This window comes from Bos indicus x Bos taurus, chromosome 9, assembly GCF_003369695.1.
Source record: "Bos indicus x Bos taurus breed Angus x Brahman F1 hybrid chromosome 9, Bos_hybrid_MaternalHap_v2.0, whole genome shotgun sequence".
Classification (NCBI taxonomy): domain Eukaryota; kingdom Metazoa; phylum Chordata; class Mammalia; order Artiodactyla; family Bovidae; genus Bos; species Bos indicus x Bos taurus.
In genome coordinates this window covers 66935007-66942544 of record NC_040084.1, presented here as the reverse complement: position 1 = coordinate 66942544, position 7538 = coordinate 66935007, and the positions used below count along the sequence as shown (strand labels likewise).

The window sequence follows — 7538 nt, the reverse complement described above, 5'->3', positions numbered from 1 at the left end:
TGTATATGATTCTATGCAGGACAAATCTTATTTATAATGACAGAAAGTATCAGTGATTGCCTCTGGCCAAGGGATAAGAGAATTTGTGTTTAAAGGGAGGGATTGATAAGAAAAAAAACCCAAAACTTGGAAACAGGCAAATATATGATTGTCTGTCCTTTCAATGTCCTGGTAGATCCTTTTGTAACAGGTTTGTCTAATAAGGATTATCTAACCCCTAGGGACATGTACATTTGATTATAGTATTTTGCAATTCTGTAAGGGTAGGTGTTGGTGAGTATAAAACTGACAGACAGTGAAGCAGATGATTCTGTTTCTATAGCAATGCAGATAAATTTTATCCTGTAGAGAGGCAAATTATTTTCATGCCATAGAAAACCTTACATGTCCTATAGGACACTGAAATTTTTATATGTAATTTATAAATCTTAATCTAGCATTTTTTTCCCATGGCTATAAATAATTCTATCTACCTTATAGGTTTTTTTTTTTTTAAATCAGCTTTACCATTTTGTTGATTCCATTAATAATGAGTTAAACACATTTTCCATATATATCATTCTTTAAAAACAGCCTTCTCCAAAGATTCCTATTGGTTAAAACATTCAAATTACCACCTCATTCCTGCTGCCCATTACTGTAAATGTACTTACACCGTCTCTGAACGTCTTTAAGCACTGACACTTAGCTCCTGCCATTCTGGATCCCATCACCCCTAATATATCTCACTGGCAGATCTCCTGTGGTCATCAGTAATGAGTGACTAGAAGACAGTCACTACTAGGCTTTCTAAGGACACTGGTGGTTGATGCCTTATTTAAGTCAGGGTCTTTTGGGTCTCTTTAGAATATATGATGAGGTAGTGCACAGATCATACATGATAAATATTTCAACACTTACACTTCCTCAGACTTTTAGATTCCTTCCTTTACATTATGCCAGGGAAGTTCCAGATACCAACCTCTTTCAGTCTAAGTTTCAATCAACAACAAAACAAATTATTAAAGCTACTTCTAGTTGTTCAAGTTAATATATAAAATCTAGAATATCTAATAAATTTACTCACTTCAAAAATTGATTCAATCGATAGTTGGATGGCATCACCGACTCAATGGACATGAGTTTGGGTAAACTCCAGGAGTTGGTAATGGATAGGGAGACCTGATATGCTGCAATTCATGGGGTCACAGAGTTGGACACGACTGAGAGACTGAACTGAACTGAACTGAGTGCTACATTCAGTCCTCCTTGGTCTAATACTCTTAAAAAACACTCCCACATCTGTTCCTCGGGCATCTGCAACACATATGGGGAAATTTTTGCAACTTTTTGGTAAATGAGCCACCTCTTTCCTGCTCAGACTTTGCAACTGGCACTCTGAAGGATGCTGAGTAATAACCAGTTATGAGTCCACTGGCAATAAGGGTACTTGAGGGGTGGGGTAGGCAGGTCCCACCAGTGATTATAATCCCCAGAACCTATGCATATGATACCTAAGATGGCAAAAGATTTTTCAAATATGATTAAGTTAAGGATATTGAGATGATTACCCTGAATTATTCCAGTGAGTCCAGTGTAATCCCAAGGTTCCTTAAAAATGGAAGAGAGAAAGGGAAAGAGAGGTCAGCATGATGGGATATGAGAAGGACTCAGCCATCATTGTTAGTTTTGAAGATGGAAGATGGGGTTCATGAATTCCAAGTAGGTAGAAAAGGCCAAGAAATGGAATGTCACCTAAACTCTCCAGAAGAGACTATAGCCCTGGAGAACTAAGATCCCTCAAGCCACATGATACAGCCAAAAAAGTAAATAAAAAATAAAATAAAGATTAAAAAAAACTGGAAACATTCCCACTTTTTGTAGCTTGGCAAGTTTTGTTTTTGTTCTTACTTTCTTATAGAATCCCAGAATGCAGTATATTAAAAATAATATACAAAATATGTGTCATTATCAGAGAATGTTTGCATTCTGATACATATTTTTATTGTACTTTTAAATTGTCACCTTCTTCTTAAAAATAGTTTCCTCTAGCAATAAGTTATACTGGATTTTATGAAATGTAGACATAAATATCAAAAAGCATATATCAAGAAAAAATCGGTCCGTTATACAAATTTGAAGGATTATTTTTATATACTGCTTAAAAATGTTCTACTAAGTATCTTTTTTCTAATCATACTTTCAAAGTATCAATATACTAAATAGTCCCCGAGTTCTCCTTTCTACTCTCATGATCAAAAAAAAAAGACAAATCTATTCCTGCTAATTATGAAGGAGAATGAAATCTATTTCATTTTTATCATTTAAACATTTAGTACTGATTTAAAATCCAACCATGGCAGGGAGACTCCTCTATTTCTTTCATTCTAGCAAAGAGATGGTGAAGTCAGGGACTCTATGCTAAGACTGACATTTCTTTACACTAGTGGATTTTGTAGGCCACTCCCAGTCCCTGAAGCCACTTAAGTAGTCATTGTTCCTGCCTGTCAAGCAAGATAGTTGTTAGCCTCTGTGAATATTTCCCTAATAGCTCCACCAATCATTTTTATCTCTGCTGCCAACCTGAGATTTCATTAGCAAGTGTGAAAAATGCTCACAAAGTAACATGAAGAGGTACTGGACCAAGTCAGTCTTTCTGAGGAATTTTTACTTATATCTTGTGAGAACTGTTACAGTCCTAGGAAAGACTTTGGAAATCACTATATATCTAATATTATTCTTCCCTCTCAATAAAAATAGTAATGTCTATTTTCCCCAAATCATGGAGTCATCTTAGCTTTTCTTCTTCTCACATACCACACCCAAACATCAGCAAAGTGTGATGGTTCTGCTTTTGAAATGAAGTGAGAATCTCATCCCTCTACAGATCCCGCATCTGTCCAAACATCACCATTTCTCACCTGTTTTATTCTAATAGCTCCCACTGTATCTGCCTGTTTCTACATTAGTCCCATTACAGTCTATTTTTACACCACACACAGGCATGGTTTTAAACAAACACACACCAGATTATCCCCTTCCTCAACTCAAACCCTCTAGTGTATGTCCATTTTATAGAGAAAAAATTCCAAAGTCCTTATTAAGGCCCACGAAGCCCTTCATGACCTGTCTCCTGACAGTGTTAGAGCTGCATCATTCTATGCAATTCCACAAACATGCAAAGCAAGCTCCTCCCTTGAATTGTTCTTTCCTCAGATATTGCCCTGTCTCACCCTTCCACTTAATCTGTCTGTAACTGAAGTGTTACTACATCAGAGGTGCATTTTCTGACTAGCTAAAACAGCACCCCTGTGAATTTCTCTGTCCCTTTCTTTATTTCTCATATTAGCATGCATCACCAAACACACATACATGCATACATATATACACATGCATATGTATGTAGACATGTGTATAAGTATGTATGTAGAGACATGTACATATATATATACAAAATTTAACCAAGCAAACTATAAAACTGTAAGATCCAAGATTATAAATTCCATGAGAGCAAAGACTTTATTTTATTGATTACTCTGTGCCCATAATAAGGCACTGATCAGACCTAAAATAAGGTCTGAAACATAGTAGGCACTTAATGAACTTTTTAAATAAATGAATGAACTTTACTAAAAGAATATAATCCAGATAAGAGTTTATACACCTACGTATTTAAGAGAAAAAGAAAGCCCAAGATGCAACAGAAAATAAGAGTATCTTTCAAAGCTCAAACATTAAGTTGAAGGACATGAATGAATTTATACAGTGAGTATGTGAATAAAACACAATGAATTATTTTGATCTGACTGGTCTGTTTCTGAATTTATGCTCCTGAAGAGTCACCCAAGAAGCAGGTAACTTAAGCAGGGGCTGACAGATCCCAGCTGTGTAACGATGCCTCTTTTCATCCACTTCTCCCTAGCACCAGAAAAGGAATATTCACCATCACTGTCTGCTGTCCTCTAATTTTATTCTCCTAGTTGTAGTACTGTCGGAACTTACGAAATTAGTGAAACTACAGTATGGAAATGCAAACCAGATTGGTTTGGATGAGTTAATCAAAATTAGTCACTAGGGCAAGAGCTCTGACATTTTTTATCCTAGATTAAAGATTCTAACAGTATGTTCTAAAGCCTAAAATAATAAGACAAAATCTGCTTAAATACTGGTAAAATTGTGTTGATAGCTTTTAGTTCATCAGGAAGCATCAAATTAAGACTAACTCGAGCAATTCATATATGAATGTTTCTCTGACAAAACCTCTGCTTTACAATATTTAAGGGAAATCAGTTAAAAAAAAATTGTGTCAAAGAATCCATGTGCATTTGTGAATTAAACTGATAAATCATTACTGACACTAAGATGAGATTAAGAGGAATGTAGTAAAACACAAAGTATTGAAAAGAATGGGAGATATGGGTTCCAAGTCCTCACATACTCTTTCGGATGGTGTTGGACAAAACTGACTCTCAGTTGCCATGTTAAATAATGTACTAGATACAAGTTTTTAAAGGAATGGAAAGGATATCAAAATTATTTGTGGGATTTTATCAAACTATCCATGTCCTTCTGTAGCTTCTCAGTTCCTCATCAAGATGCTGAACTTCCACCCTTTCCAGTTATTATGTGTAGGAGCTGGCTGTTTCCATCATGTGTCTTGAGTAGGGAGAAAAATGGTGAGGACCACAGGGAAATAATTCTTTTCAACTCTAAAATCTCATTTGTTATACAGAAATAAACCACAGGTAAGTCTTTAGAATGTACAAAATTATCAAGATACTTATCCTAGAGGGATGATTATAAGGGTTCCTTTAAAAATTATCCAAAGTTGGTAGCTATCTTCCTGGTTTACACACTCCAAGTACAAGTATTTCCTTATATTCCATGTAACCATTGTTCTGCTATAATTTACAATCTCTATTATTCCATAGCGGAGAAGGCAATGGCAACCCACTCCAGTACTCTTGCCCGGCCCGGTAGGCTGCAGTCCATGGGGTCGCGAAGAGTCCGACACGACTGAGCGACTTCACTTTCACTTTTCACTTTCATGCATTGGAGAAGGAAATGACAACCCACTCCAGTGTTCTTGTCTGGAGAATCCCAGGGACGGAGGAGCCCGGAAGGCTGCAGTCCATGGGGTCGCACAGAGTCCGACACGACTGGAGTGACTTAGCAGCAGCAGCAGCATTATTCCACAGAAACAAAATACGTACTTAAAATACTAAAAAAAATTCCTCTTATTTTATTTGAAATTATTTCATAGTTCTGTTTTCCATCTTCTCTTCTAATAATAATATTCTCTGGAAGAATCAACCTTAAATCTAAATTTATAAATTTAAATAAATAAATTTAAAAGTTTCCATTAGTTCTAAATGTAAAAATTTTTCTGATTAAATGAATACCTTAGGTAGCAATTAACTCCTTTTTCATTCCAATTACATTGTATTTTATTTCCTGATTTTCTGCTTAATTTAATAATGGGAAAGTTGTGATATTCAATAAGTATATATGATCTGGAGAGGAAAAAAACTGGTGATGTGTGTAATTTTGTGCATTTAATTTTTTTTTTTTCCAGATTTAAGACTTTTATTTTTTCACACCCAGGCAAGCCTGGGAGGTTGGCCCTTCCTGCCCTCAAGACCCCTACCCTTCACAAGGAGAAGAAATGATTACTTTGACTCCAGGGCTCAGCGAGTGCCTAAGCTTTGGCAGTGGCCTTGTAATGGGTCAGAGTGCAGGCAGAAGGGTCTGTGGCACTGGTCCACCTAAAAATATGGAACACTTCACAAATTTGCGTGTCATCCTTGCACAGGAGCCAGCTAATCTTCTCTGTATCGTTCCAATTTTAGTATATGTGATGCCGAAGCGAGCACTAATATCTGTTTTTTATATTTTTATGATGTTTCACCAATTTTTTTAGAAACCAAGTCTGTAAGTGATCATTTAAAATTTTTCAAATTCAAAAATCATTCTTTAAAGTATTTTTAAGTTGTTGTCGTTGTTCAGTCACTAGGTTGTGTCTGACTCTGAAATCTCATGGCCTGCAGCATGCAAGGTTTCTCTTTCACTATCTCCCTGAGTTTGCTTAACTCACATCCATTGAGTCGGTGACGCCAACAACCATCTCATCCTCTGTCACCTCCTTCTCCCCTTGCCCTCAATCTTTCCCAGCATCAGGGTCTTTTCCAATGAGTCAGCTCTTCACATTAGGCAGCAAAGTATAGGAGCTTCAGCATCACTCCTTTCAATGAATATTCAGGGTTGATCTCCTTTAGGATTGATTGGCTTGATCTCCTTGCTCTCCCAGGGACTCTCAAGAGTCTTTTCCAGCACTACAATTCAAAAGCATCAATTCTTTGGTGCTCAGCCTTCTTTATGGTCCAAGTCTCACATCCATACAAGACTACTGGAAAAACCATAGCTTTGACTATATGGACTTTTGTCAGCAAAGTGGTATCTCTGCTTCTTAACACACTGTCTAGGTCTACCATAGCTATTCTTCCAAGAGGCAAGTGTCTTTTAATTTCATGGCTGCAGTCACTGTCCGCAGTGATTTTGGAGCCCAAGAAAATAAAATCTGTCACTGTTTCCACTTTTTCCCCATCTATTTGCCATGAAGTGATGGGACTAGATGCCATGATTTTTGTTTTTTGAATGTTGAATTTAAGCCAGAGTTTTCACTCTCCTCTTTCACCCTCATCAACAGGCTCTTTAAGTAACAACACTAAAAAAAGATTTTCAGTCATAGTTAAGACTACCAATTATAGTTAAATAATCATGAAATCTATAAGCTGATGATCCTAACAATCTGGAAGTGTTCCTTGTAACACAGGTGGCATCAGTAGCCAAATTAATGGGCTGTTTTGAAGACAACAAACTCCTTTCTTGCTTCTTAGAAATATGTTTGTTTCTGGTTTGAAATTTCCATTAATAGAATCAGTTATCTTGGATAACTGACACTCATGTCAAAAGACCACTACTACCTTGGGCACGTTATGTGAATTGAAAACTGGAGAATTAACCCATTATTATTCACACACAACACAGCTAAGTTTTGTCAATTTGCTAACTGTCATCTTGAAAAACAGGAAGAAGAGTGCTGAGGAAATTATCCTCATGAGAGAAGTGACATTCAGAGAGAAAGTCTTGGGTATAGGATATAGTACAATGAAGCTGAACTTGGAAAATCTTCAACAGTGGGGATCCGGGCATTCATCCTAGTTGTAATGTGAATAGGGTTACCAGATACAATACAAAACCTCTAGGTAAATTTGAGCAAATATTACAATTTGGAATATACTTTTGCTTTAAAATAATTCCTTGTTTATTTAAAACTGAAATTTAACTGGATGATGATTATTATTATCACCATCATTATTGTCATTGTTGCTATTGTTTGGTAAGTTGGAACCCACAGTATGAAGGCGACATAACTTTGGCTAAGTAGTTTGAGTAAAGGATCACTGTCCATTGTCCTCTCACCATTGGATTTATTCTTATTTGCAGCTACAAATAAAGGGGGGAAATCTGCAAAATTTAGGTTGCTCACAGAAATGTTT

The 7538-nt window shown here is 36.4% G+C and overlaps 1 non-coding gene across 1 annotated transcript; it reads right to left on the bottom strand.

Annotated features, from left to right (window-relative positions):
- Positions 1 to 5746: 5746 nt before the first annotated feature.
- On the bottom strand, positions 5747 to 5852 carry LOC113898937. The gene has a single exon (XR_003512793.1). It is a non-coding gene; the product is annotated as a U6 spliceosomal RNA (small nuclear RNA).
- Between the last annotated feature and the right edge of the window lie 1686 nt (positions 5853 to 7538).